Raw genomic sequence first — 14,214 nt, 5'->3', positions numbered from 1 at the left:
TGAGAGTAAATGTTTACCAGCTTTGTTGATCTGAGACTTGCAACAGTACCTGCACAGGTATAAATATGATATCTCTATAAATATAGACACATCCTCCACCACAGACAGATCTATGAATAAAATAACCTGAAGTGAAAGCCAAATATTCCCAAGTGCTGGTGATATTCCCATTCAGCATTCAGTATCACCTTTTGGGAAAGCTTTCCAGGTGTTATCACATTACAGAAGCTATCTTTGAAGCTGCTAATTTATGTGGTATGCTGCCAGCTGTGTGTTTTGATATGTCTAGAAGATATGTCTTATATACTAATTTAATTTATTCTATACTGAACTTTGGAAAGACTGCTCATGCTTTTGTCCTTCTGGATACTTATTAATGGAAAAATATGACAAATGGCAGAACTACTACAGCAAAGATAGCATGCTTAGAAAAGGAAAATGAATCACTTCACATTCAACAATGGATCATATCAAAACTGTTCTGAGCCTTGCATACTTTACATTCAATGGTCAATCTTTGAACAAACTAGTGGCTGAGCTATGGGCTCCCCATCTCATTTATCACAGCATAAGGCCATCTTCTGCATTTCAAGAAAATTACAGAAAATAAAACTTCAATAAAACCAAAAAGCTGGAAACTGAGACAACACCCATGACAACATTAAAAACAGGATAGTGAAGATGTGCAACCATCCATTCAGCTTACAATTAATGTGGCTTAAGATAGATGTCTGCCTTTTTCTGATGCAATATCTATGAGGTAACCTGTAAGAAGAACTAGTGTACAAGTTAGCTACAGTCTTAGGATACAAATAATACAGACCATTTTTTTAAGTAGGATTTTTTTAAGCAGGAATAGGAGAAATGGTTAAAGACAATAGGGAACACCTCATTCTATTCTATATCAAGCCAATTTTGGAGCCAAATCACAAATTAAGTCTTGAATAAAATACGGCGACAGCATACAAAACAATGTCCAAAATTAACTATGTTGTTTTATTTTCCATAATGAATGAATTAAAAACTCCTCATACAGATCTAGAAGGAATTGAAACCTGATCATGACGCAAATTTGCAACTTCATTCAACCTATAACAATCTAACAACCTGTATTTCACAGAAAGTGACTTTTTTGGGGAAAGAAAAAAAAAAAAAGATTTTCTAAGTGTTTTTGAACTTTGCATATCCATTTAGCATATCCTGCTTCCAGCCTTGCCAGAATCATTAGTGCCAAAATATTATGCCAGATCTTGAGAGTTTTTCAGCCAAGTTTCCTCCTCAGAAGGGTCATGTTATTTAGCAGAAGTTCCTTTAATTATCTATATTTTGAAACAACCTTATAATTAACTGTAGCTACTGCTAATTTCAATTTATCAAAAAATTTCAAAAGAAAATCAGAAATCAAAGAGCTGGCAATAGCTATTTAATAGCAGTAGCTATCAAAAAGCAATAGCAAATATTCTCTTTTACAGTAATATATTCTTTTATGATATTTGAGAGTTATTGTTCTTCTCATATGTATCTAGATGCAGCAACTACAAAAGGAAGAATTAAGCCCTTACTATATAAAAATGAGAAATGATACAGAAGTTTTTAATAATTTTTAGAATGGCATAGAATGGCAGAGCAAGAAACCAACTAGTATTGTATGATATCAGTATTGCACTAGTATAGTTGTAGTAGTGCAACTAGAGTGTAACTATCGATGGTTGGTTAGTTATACAGATAAAGTGACCCATTTGGGTCACAGACTGTAGGCTACAGAGATCTCACACAACCGCAATCCAAAGGATTTGCTACCAAAGGATTAATCAGAATGGGCTGTAGAATGTCCATTTCATATGTCTGTTCAACACAACACCTAAAAACTATCTTTAAAGAGCCTCTAGCAGGCTTAAGACTACTAGAAAAGAAACATAAGCCCACAACAAGATACTACAGAAATGCAACCTGAAAGATCAAAGGTACTGGCAGAATAGACTTAAGTGGGATGTTATTCATGAGATGTCTTAGCTCTAGAGACTAGAGAAACTCTCTTCCAGAACTCAGCTGTATGCTGGAATAGTAAAAAGGAATGTCTCAGTATAGTCTTAGAAAAGTTCTGATCATCCAAAAAATACATCCTGCATTAGACCAAAGTTTAAAACATTGCTTTAAGCATTAGCTTGAAACCATCCCCCCATTATATCAATAGCAGTCCTTAAAGTCATTTTACTTAAAAGCAGTTCTCTGCAATGCTTCATTAAAAGTTATAACTTGTAAACAACTTCAGTGGTGAATGTCATACGTCATAAAATAGTTGTGTAGTGAAGACACAAAGACTAGTATAATACAGCTAGAAGTGTTTTTGTCCTCTACCTCCTCCCATCTTCTTTCCATCATGCAGAATGTTGAATATGTATTGGCACAGCTCTGGCACCATACAGAACAGAACAGAACAGAATTTATTTAGATATATAGCCTTTCATACTCAAGGTATCTCAAAGCGCTTTATGGAGCAATGAGTTAGATAATGTAGTGTCTGTGTTGGCAAACTTGACTGTCATTATGCAGTCAGTCATAGATCATACATAGCCCAGATAGCAGAAACTGCAGAAAAGTAGAGATGTTGGCCTAAATATGAGACATATACCTCAGAAATAGCTATGAAGAAATGAAAAAAGGCTTTTTATCCAAAGGATGGAAAAGATGCAGGACCATTTGCTATCTCACAGTTAGTTTCGGAATTGCTTGTATAATGAAGTCTTTCCGTGCTCTTTAATGTCATATATCATACTTTTTCAAAAAAGATTACATGTCTTAGTCACAAATCTGTTTGCATGATCACTGGTCTGCAAATGACTATGGTAACATAAAGATGAAATGACAACTGTTTTTCCAAACAATATCAAATACAATTGCATCTTTAGAGACCCATTATGCATCTTTTGGGAAGAATTCACACAAGGAAAATCAAACAACTTGATGGGGCAATTGATATAAACACTGTTTCAGTGTAAGGATAAAAGTCTGTGCTATTACAAATATAAACTATTACCTATCCAAGCAAGGCAAAAGTATCTTTGTTGAGTACAGCTTTGAAGTTTTGGCAACGGAGAGAAAAGATAACAAAACACAATGAAGAAAGTGTTGGGCTGGGTTGATAAGCAAGTGACACAAGTGATACCGATACAGACCTCATAATGAACAGAGAAGGGCTGAAAGGTGCCACACTTCAGACTTGTGCACTAAAATAAAGAAATGCTCAGAGAACAACATTATGGGGGAAGTTTTTCTGGGAAATCAGCATGATTGGGTGTCTCTCAGAAGTGTCTATACACTAATGCATGCCACACTGGAAACAAATGGGAGGAATTTGAGGTTTGCATGCAGCTCAAGGTCTACAGTATCATTGGGATCACAGAGATGTGGTGCAATGATGAGCCAGCTGAGATCCCTGAGGTCCAGATAAGCAGGTAGAGCAACACGTGCAATACTGTGATGTGAATCTGCTACAGTCTGTCTGATCAAGAAGTAAGCAAAGCTTTCTTAAGACAAGTGTATGAAGCCTAACATTCAAAAACATGGTCCTCAAGTACTTGGATCACCCTAGTACATACTAAATGCAAGACAGCAAGGTGCAAGTGATCCATATGATTTCTGAAGTGCACTGAAGATAACTTCCTGACACATGAAAAGGGCCACAACAATGACTAAGGGTGAAAGAATGATAAAGCACCCGTCATATAAGGAGAGTCTGAGGTAGTCTGAATTGTTTAGCCTGGAGAAGAGAAGGCTTAGAGGATGTAATCTATGTTTATAAATACCTGAAGGGAGGCAATAAAGAAGAAGGAGCCAGATACTTCACAGTGGTGTTCAGTGACAGGAGATGATGCAAGAGACACCAACTGAAATAGAGGAAATATCATTGAAATATGCTAAAAAAAAAAAAAAAAACCCAAAACAAACAAACAAACCTCTACTATGAGGGTGTTTGAGCACTGGAACTGGGACTTCCCAGTCTCCACTCACAGACATATTTAAAGTCCGTCTGGACCGTGTCCTAAAAAACCTGCTATGGTTAAGCCTGCATAAAGCAGGTTGGACTAGCTGCCTTCCAGAGGCCACATCCAATCTTAACCACTTCGTGATTCTGTGACATTGAGGTATTATATTGCTTTAAAATAAAAGGGGTAATTTTTTTTAAGATAACCTATACAGACGCTTGCAGTGGCATGTACCTGAGTGTTGCTATGTCAGAAATATCAGAACCTGAACATTCTACAATGTAAGATATATTGAATGGTGAAACATACATGCTTACACACATACATAATCTAACTAGAACAAAAATAAAGTCCCAAAGCATACACTAACATCTTACAATACAAAATCACGACCAAAAGCTGGGTCAGTCTTTCTCATTCTCAAACCCACTGACGGGGGACTGAAAAGATTATGGATTGATTCCTCTCTCAAGAATGATCAGAGAACTGTTGCACATGTCTCTGAAAAATTAAAAGTAGGATCTATGTTACATTTTCACAGATTATATCAGCTTTAAAACTTTGTGTATCTCTTCTCTGACTCTGTACCTGGGAACTGACAGCAGGATGGTGATCACAACAATATACCATTTTAAGGTTGATATTCTCAGGGATCTCTGATGAATTTTTACAGGAGTGAAGGGGCTTAATGCATTTCTGCCTTATTTGCTCCTTTGCTTCTCTAACCTGTAGAACCCTCTATTCCAGTGAGATTGGTATAAATAAGGTACACTGTCCCAAGTCTCATGTAGAGAGAAGCTGAATTCTCAATTTCTTGCTTTCCACACAGAATACATGGGAAAAAAAAAAAAGTGTGGACCCTCCACATGCAGATCTGTGGGGCACTGCTGCCCTGCCCACAAATGAGCAAAGATCAAATGAAGAGTAATTCATATTTATAAGGAATCAATTCCAGGAAGAAATTGAACCAAGAAGCTTTGGGCTCAAAGTAGTGTGGCTTCCTGCTGAGATAAGAAGGAACGACTTTGTCTGTCTCTAACCAACTAACTAGGTGTCACGTGTGATGTTCTTCCTTTAATGCCTGCCTTACATATGGTGCATGATAACTGTGTGGATAAGGGGAAAGAAATACATGTCACAAAATACTACCAGCATGTGAGTGGGATATGCATAAATGAATGGATGTGAATGGCTCTTTTCTAGGCCAACAGGCTTTCTGTCATTTCTTCATTATGTCTGAAAATAATCTTCAAACATGCAAGTCTTCCCTTGAAGAATATATTAGCAAAAGAAGAGTATAAAGGTTCTGTATGATTAAGAGGACTTCACTTCAAGAGAAGTTTGTGCTGATTGGGAAAGCGTAAATAAATAAACTAGTGATTATAAAATCTATGTTCTATTAAATGGTCCAGAGGTGGCTGTGCAATGATTTGGGCATTGGTAAAAAATTATTTTGCAGTGATATTTGAGTATCTGTTCATGTAGTCATAGGACTACAACAGAAAAATGCTACTTACTTGTTACTTATCTTACCATACATCCTATAACTCCCTGTTATAGAAGTCTAAGCTGGTAGGAATGCCTATTCTTGGGAGGGCTTGATCGTCTTTAACCATAGAGCATCAGCAGTTTGGGTTTAGATTGCTAGGAATAAGTAATTACTTATTAAAGGGCATTTGACTACATTTAAAAAAAAAATTCAAGTAGGTCGCTGTGGACAGAATAGTGAGGGTACTTATATCTGTACTGCAGTTATATAGGGTCAATTACAGCAAAACTGCAGTCTGCACTGGTATGTCTGGGCAAGTCTGAACCAATTAGCTCAGTCACTGGCTACTGCCTTTGCCTACTGCCTCCTTACTGGCAAGGAGTAAGCTGCAAAAACCATTTAAGAACATGTGAACTGAAAAGTTAAAGAATTAAAGGGGCTTCTTTTCCTTTGCATGCTAAAGGCTTAGCGTGGGACTTCCCTTACTTGGAACTAATTAGGATGACCGATGTGAGCCTGTGATTGGAGATAAATACACATCAGTTTAGGTAGGTACAGGGATTTTACTCATTGTCTGTGTTAAAAAGAAAAAAAGTTGGCTTTGCTTTGCAGGAAGCACTGACTTCAACAGAAGTAGAAGTGATCCTGTGCTCATACATCTATGCTATCCATAAGTATTTGATAAGATGCAGTGCCATACAGAGGAGACTTCAAACAGTGAGGGAAAGAAAAAAAAAGAAAAAAAAAAAGGTGTTTTTGACACATCTCTCTTGGTAACTTCTTAGGAAAGGTTACTGAACTACGACTATGTTGCAGAGAATATCCATCCTTCCAGTATATGTGTGCGCGAGGGAGGGAGGGCGAGAGGGAGAGCGAGAAAGTAAAAACAAGAACTAGCTGATATGTCGGTCCTCTGGCAGGATCTCTTGATGTTTGCCAAGTGCTTAGTCAAAGAAGCACGCAGAAGGAAATCATTTGCTTCCTGCTCATGACTTGAGTCATATCCCACTCAGTCAGCCATTTCAAAGGAGGAGCGGCTACAGCTAGAGAAACACATTGCAACTGGCAGCCACAATTCATCGTTGGGGTGCTTAAAAATCAATAGTTGTGTAAAAAACATCCAGGGAGATTTTGAAAGAGCTGGGCTTGGCCAAGCAACAACAAATAAATAACAGCTTTAAAAATGTATTTGGCAAGGAAACCAAGGAGGAGCATCAGGAGAAAGTATTGTAGGAAAAAGAAATATAGGAAAGGCTGAGGAGAAGCAAAGGGAGGGAAAAAAAAAAAAAAAAAAAAAAAAAAAAAAAAAAAAAAAAAAAAAAAAAAAAAAAAAAAAAAAAAAAAAAAAAAAAAAGCCTGAGGAGCAGAAAAGAAAAAAATGGAAATTGCAGCAATAAATTCAGTAATGATACCCTGGCCTATAATTCTTCCTCTCTTAGTGCTCCTAATAAATGCAAACTATGCTAGCATATTCAGAAAACATCTTTGTACAAAATGATCAATGAAATCATGTGGATAGATCATGAAGAGCTTTCAGAGAGGAAATAAACAGTTTGTAGAAAGGGAAGAATAGAGGATCCAAAGGAGGAAGAAGACACATCAGGGATATGGAGAACAATCTTGTCACAGTCTCTGAAGTGGTAAAACTCAAGTCAAAAATGCCTTTCTCAAAATGACTGATTGAGGTGCAAGATGACAGAAACATCAGTGAGATTTTTAATTATGTAGGTGTACATAGAAGGCCATACCTTAAAGATACTATGGTGAAAGTAAGCAAGACAATAATGTTTAATTATGTTATATTTTCTATCTTTCCCTCTGTGATCTGCAAATTAACTTAAGGTTAATTTAATTCACAGACCCAGTGCAGATGTCTCCCCTCAAGAGACCAACCACTCCTCCTCAGCAAGGAGGGCATTAGAAATGAATGAAAAGTGTGATCTGAGGTTCTTTCTCTGCAGCATCAGAGGAGCTCACACAAACTACTCAGAGGTGCCACATTATGCCAAATAGGCTATAAATTCAAGACAACTCCTTTTTTAAAAGGAACGACACACCAACTAGTTGCATGGTAGAGGGGGAAGGAGATTGCAGACAGATCAGGACCTTCCCTGTGAGATCACAATATCCACAAATCCCCCATATAACCCCGCATAGAACCACCATTCAAGTCTCTGCAGAGTCACAGAGTCAGTACACCAGCAAGATGAGAATAATAACATGCAAGTATTGTGATATTCCACCTTCCCCAATTGATATAGTGTCCTTGGCACCATTCTGGATGGCTTTGTAGTCTTAGACATTTGTCTCCAAAAAGCTGTGTCACCTCATAGACTCCCTAGGCTGAGAGTTTTCTCAAAGATACAACCTAAAATAGTTGTAGTGGAAGCTGAAACAGATTTTTTTTTTTCAAATATTTTGTTTCCTGGAAAATAGGGACAAATCTAAACACTTTCACAAATGGACAAACTGAAGTCAATACCTTTGTCTTAGGTCTTAGCAAAGATAATTTTAAGATTGCCTCCTGGTCCTTCTTTGCCAGTCTTTCTGAGCAAGAAGTCTGAGGTCCCCTTTTTTACGCATGTCACTCATAGTTTGTGCCTTGTTACAGTATGGTGCAGTGGTGCAAGAGCATGTGCCATTCAGTAAATGGAACATCTGATTTGAGATCATTCTGATTCCAAAGAACTGCCAGGGGAGTACATCTGCACCTAACAATCTTCCTCTCTTATGGTAGGTAGGTACCAGTCTATTCAGTCCACAAAATCTCTCTTCAGGTCATGAGTATACAGGTTTCCCTAAGCCTAGGGCCTAAGCCTTAGGATCTATCAAGGCTTACCCTGGAAACTGAGTCTCTTTTCACTTCTTGTGCTGTTTGTTCTCTTCTGAGTGGTCTCTTCTCACTTTCTTTCCAGTCCTTTCATCTTCTGCAACGGAATCTATTTTGTTTCTTTACTTTTGTGTAGGTTAACATCCACCTTGCCTTGCCCCTATGGCACTGAGTACATCAGATTTATTGGAAAATGTGCAAAGTAAGAGTTTTCCTCTTGAAACAAGATTTTACACAGGGACAAAGCAATAATAGTAAGAAAAAACATGAGGCAAATTTGTCATTTGCCTAATGACAAACCACTGCAAACCACTTGATTACACAAATCAACATTTTCAATCAGGAAATGGTTATGTCATAAATGCCAACCAGCTCTACCTATCATTTCTTTCAGTAGTAAAACAGAATCTAGTGGTATCTGAAGAACCCATTGCTAAAACAAGCATCCTGACAAACCATTGTATTTCCACAAATCTATATTATGGATGAATGCCTAGCATGTGCTTGGTAAATTCAGACCACATGCTGAAAATACTGAACATCTGCACCAAGTTCAACTGACCTTGAAACCATTCTCCTACACTTACTTTATATCAGATTCTTCATCTTCCTCCCTGCACACCCCAAGGCTTTCTGTACATTTTGAGTAAGAATTTGACTTCATATAAAATTTACACTTACCTCTATGTTCAAAGAATGCTGTGATCTGGACTTCTCTTTCTTTTCATGATTCTATATATTCACCTCCATATATATTCATAGACACTTGTGGATTGTTGAAAGCTAAACCTTACAGAAGCAAGGAAAAAAAAAACATACACCTTCTCCACTATCACATTACTTATACTTATCTCTATGCTATGACATTTATTATAATATTAACATATTCACATGCTGTTTACTATTCAAATGCAGTATATCAAAAACACGATGAAAATTAAAGGATGGTAAAATATCTCATTTTAATTTTTTAAATCTTTGATATTGATATTTTTGTAAATACAGCAAATGCTTCTAATTATATTTTAACAAGCAGTTATGAGGACATATGCCTCCTATTGGATCCTAAATGACTAAAAATGACCTACTTTAATTTTATTCATTATCTCTAACTGTTATTAGAACCTGTATTTGACATATGTGGATATTATTTGATCTTTTCAAACCACATTCATTCTCATTAAGAAAGCCCCAAGACATTTTCTTTCAGAATATTTTTCAAATATTCTGAGATTTTGCTTGTTATGTGAAATGTGACAGCACTTTCAAGTTCTTTATTATAGTTTTTTTCTATGGCAAGAACCAATTATCCCTTCCCAGTACTAGTGTCTAGTTTTGAACTCAATATTTAAGCAATTAGTATCTGTATCTGTAAATTAATACATCTATATTGCTAATGTAGTTTTAATCATACAAAACGAGTAGGAACAGCCTTTCCTTCCTGTTACTAAATGTAAAGAAATGTTTATTTAAAGTCAAAAAGAAATCAAGCTAAAAAAGGACAAGCAGCAGATAAAATTTTTTGTGGCTCTACTGCTTTTCTTTCTCTGAAGAGGACCTCTTAAAAGAGCATTACCTTTTATTCAGAGTTGTCTGTTTTACAGATTGGATTTATTTTCATATTTTTACATCCAGTAATTGTTGAGTATACAGACATCTTTATGATAGCCTCAAATCTACTAAAGTATTTGAACTTTTGGTAATAATTCCTCATTTTAACTTAAAGTATACTGAATTTTATACTGAAACTGTTTCAAGTCAAACTATATTTACTCATCATTATGAGTTACTATGAATACACAGTAATTGATACCGATTTTATTGCTTGTTATAAAGCTCTTTTTTTGGTGAAGTGTTTATGATGTTTCACTATTAGATCAGAGATTAAAGTCTGGATACATAGAGATGCATCAGATTTCAGAATGTGTTTCATCAGTAATTTATACACAATAACTCTTCTGGCAAATGAAGACTAATTTTTTCATTTTGTTTTCTCATCTTGCCTGCAGAAAATGAATAATACTAATAAAAAAACTCTGTACAACTCAGATTTTAGTTCATTATTATCTTATGTTAATTATCAATCAATGATTTCTTTCTCTCATGAAAATATATTTTACAGATATTTTAGGTCCACTTGCTGATATGGTGAGAGATGAGGTTAAGTGACCTGCAGATGGCTGTTGTTACATCTTATACATAGTGATTGTCTTGGAATGTCTACCCAGAAACCTTAGAGAGGAAAATAGAAAAGTTGAGACTGAAAAGAAAAATTACTAAAATTGCTTTGAGTCTGCTATCAGTTCCAATTATGTATAATACTCACATCACGGTATTTCTTTTCCCAATGTGTAGAGATTATGCTTATATTACACTTATAGCCAAGTGAACAAAGTGATGGAAAAAAACCCCACATTCAGACCTTCCTTAACATTTGACTACTTTAAATTGTCTTAACTGTTCTTTGTGTTAGATTGGATAGGAAAAGAAAGGCAAAATTAACTCTGGAGAAAGATTTTATAAAAGCATCAAATATCTGAAGATATGATACCTGAAAAGGAGCAGCAAGCCAGAATACTTCAAAAACGTGATACAGTTCAGATTTATATGCAGCCATTATAGCTAGCCACCTTCCCCAACACTGTGAACCTAGCAGAAGACCCATAGTTCTCTCCAGAACAACCTCTTGAGAGGTTCACATCTGAAGAAATCCAGCTATCTGTAACTGGCCAGCAAGGAAATAACCTCAAAAAGAAATTCCTGGCTGGCCTAGCACTGAAGAAAACCTTTTCTGCCTATGTTCACCTGGTCGTGCTAGTGTGAGGGCACTGTTAAGGGGATGTTGTGTACAAAATGGACAAGTGCAGCAGTAATGTCAGTTCTCGGTTGGTTCCTGGTTGCTAGGGACAAGATGCTGCTTGCAGAATTCAGAAGTTGGCACCCAGCACCAGCCCAAGCTAGTCCTCAAATCACAGGGCTGAAATGGGATTGGTCAGAGGCATCCCTGTTCCTCCTCTAGCTTTTACCTCCACACATTGGATGGCATCAAATGAAGGAAGGCAAAGAGAGGACAAAGAGGCCTCTGCATTTTGAACTTGGAGCTTTTCCTGTTGACTCAGTGATGTGAGTACCCAGCTCTTGCTGCCATTAAAACAGATCTATTACCCTGTTTTTCTCTTAAACTTGTTGTGAAAGAATGTTTTTAACATGAGGGAACACGGTCTTTTTACTAATCTTGGTCTTAAAGCAGATGAACCATTTTAGCCAGTTCAGCCTGAGGCAGATATTCAGCCCAGAAAATTTCAAGCTTCATTATTGAACTCGGGAAAATGTCTAAACAGCTGAAAACACGGCCCAATTCTAGAAAGTGCTAGTTAAGCAACCACAGTCATCTAAAACATTCACGTAGATGGACAGAAGTCCATCTTCTGTGTGGATAGAAATATGAGCATTTGGGGTCTTTCATAACAAAAGAAGTTGCACAAAGCTGACTTAAGAAGTTCAAATCAAAATTGTTCTTGGAGGCTAGAATATAGCACTGGAGAAATGAGTGTCATAGTTCCAGCTGTCTTCAGGAATAAAGCTGTTCAACACGTACAGCATGAGCATAGTAACAAAAGCATGCTATTTCCAAACAGAAACCTGCTCTTCTGGAGTCCTGATGGCATTAATACACTACTGCTTCCAAAGCAAGAACAGAATTGTTTTTGAATTCCCTATCCCCTTTATTAATTTACTGCCGTATGTTCGGAGGTTGTTTTGATAATTATATGCATCTTTCAAATTGCCATAACATTTGATTTTTTCCTTACGATTTCATGTGTTTACCTCCCCCAAGAAAGGAAATGTTGCCCCAGGCATAGTAAGATTTTTAGATACTACTCCCTGGAATACTTCATACCTGGAGTACTTTTATACCTGCAATTCCATGACAAACTAAAATTTAATTTTCTCCTAAGCATTTATTCCCCATTTGGTCTGTGAGGAGGATACAATAATATTTCTGCATAACAAACTCTGGCTACCCCATGTTACATGAGGAGGATACAAGCTACGCATAGCTCTCAGAGATAGTACACAAGCCATATGAAGACCAGGTATTTTAACTACTGCCACCATGCTCCAAAATGCTGTGTACAGATAAGCAATGATTATGGAGAGTGTCAACTGTCCATAATAGAGCACATACCCAAGTAGTGAAGGTTAGCAACCTGCCAAAAATATTTGAAAGTAAGCTGAAAATAAATAAGCAATTCTTCGCAAGTAATTTCTATTCTGTTCCATAAAGACACCAGAACACTTACTTTATAGGACAAATACCTTCAGGTTACTCTTTGCCATGGAGATAGATATCACTGCTAGAGAAAATGTGTTTTTTAAATTTTTTTCCAGTATAAAATATCAACATTAGATTAACAATCCCCCAAAGGGACTTCCTGACTTTAAAAAAAAAAAAAAAAAAATAGTTCTTTTGGTTTGTCCCCAAAAAGGCCCATGATGCCATAACTATGTTATTACCAACACCTGAGCCAGCTACTCAGACAAAAGCTGCTCGGATACCACCGTGTCCCATATCTTTATCACTTCCTGAACTTGTCTTAATGATAAATATTCTTATTCACTTTCATTTTCCACTCAAAGGATAATTTCATAATCCTTACTGGTGACAGAGTAGGCTTGTTTCCATAGGTAAAATTCAAATTAATCATGATAACTTTGAGACTTTAATATTTTTACATTCTATTACTTTCCCTATCTCAGAGATTGTAGAAGTGATTTACAAGGTAAGAGTGAAATCTTTTACTTTTATGTCTTAAATAAGTAGAATGCAAAAGCATGCTAGGGAAACAAAAGCAAAAGTTAAAAAAAAAAGGGAACATTTTTTAATTCTTTCTGTGAAAAAGTTAATACTAATTTTCCTTAAAATTTCTTTAAATCAAGTAGACTGAATCAATCCTTTAAAAAAAGAAAATGGAAGTGTTTCAGTCTTTCTCTAAATCCAGATCTTAACTACAAGGTATCTTATTTTTCCATTACTTAGTTTCCACTGAAAATGCAGTCTGATGCTTTGTACCTGGATCATTTTTGTTTCACATAGGCTTTGTAACCTTTGCCCTTCTCTCACAGAATGCAGATATCTTCAGTAAAAATAGTCCAGGTAATTTGTTCTTGATACCTTCAACAGAGAACTGATCTCACTAGATAGGTGAGCTCACACATTCTGCATATCCTGGAGCCTTGGCATTTCTTCTGCTTTGAATTACAGGCATAACAAGTTACAGCAATATTATTTGGCAGTAAGGAAGGCATTAATCACTGTGACCAACTTAGGAAGAGAGATAGCTTGCTTACTTATTATTTTCCTTAATACTAGGATATAGGCACAAATTAAAAGAATGAGATTATGAGGCAACTTGACGTTGTTACACCTCAGATACCTGTTTGTCTTTTATGCCGTCTAGTGGGCTTCAGGTTAGAACATGAGGTCTTCAGCCAGGAGTCCTCATCTTCTTAGCTGCTCCTTTGGAAAGTGAGATATCCTTCTTTATTATAATAATGAAGGTTTCCTGCCCACAAGTTTCAAGTTGATATTCAACAGCTAGAAAAAAAAGCATGATGAACACCTCACCACCACCACCCAAACTACAAAGAGGTGGGCAAAGAGAGAAAGAGGGGCCACGAAGAAGAGATGTGCAGCATTACTCCAGACTTGTGTTGTCCTCTGCAGTGTCTGTGCTGCTTCAAGGGCATTAAGAAACACGGAGCTGACCATGGCTAAGGCTCAAGAGGCTGGCTTATGTGGTGTTGGGGTCATCTTTTGGTGCTCAGGGACAAGGCTGCTCCATGGAACATCTACTCCAAAATGTCCAGAGTTCACAGATGATGTCACATGGTTTGGGAAAACTCAG

Source organism: Nothoprocta perdicaria, unplaced genomic scaffold (genome assembly GCF_003342845.1).
Source record: "Nothoprocta perdicaria isolate Ctin4 unplaced genomic scaffold, notPer1 scaffold_161, whole genome shotgun sequence".
NCBI lineage: Eukaryota > Metazoa > Chordata > Aves > Tinamiformes > Tinamidae > Nothoprocta > Nothoprocta perdicaria.
The sequence above is the reverse complement of the archived record's forward strand: the minus strand, read 5'-3'. Positions refer to the sequence as shown.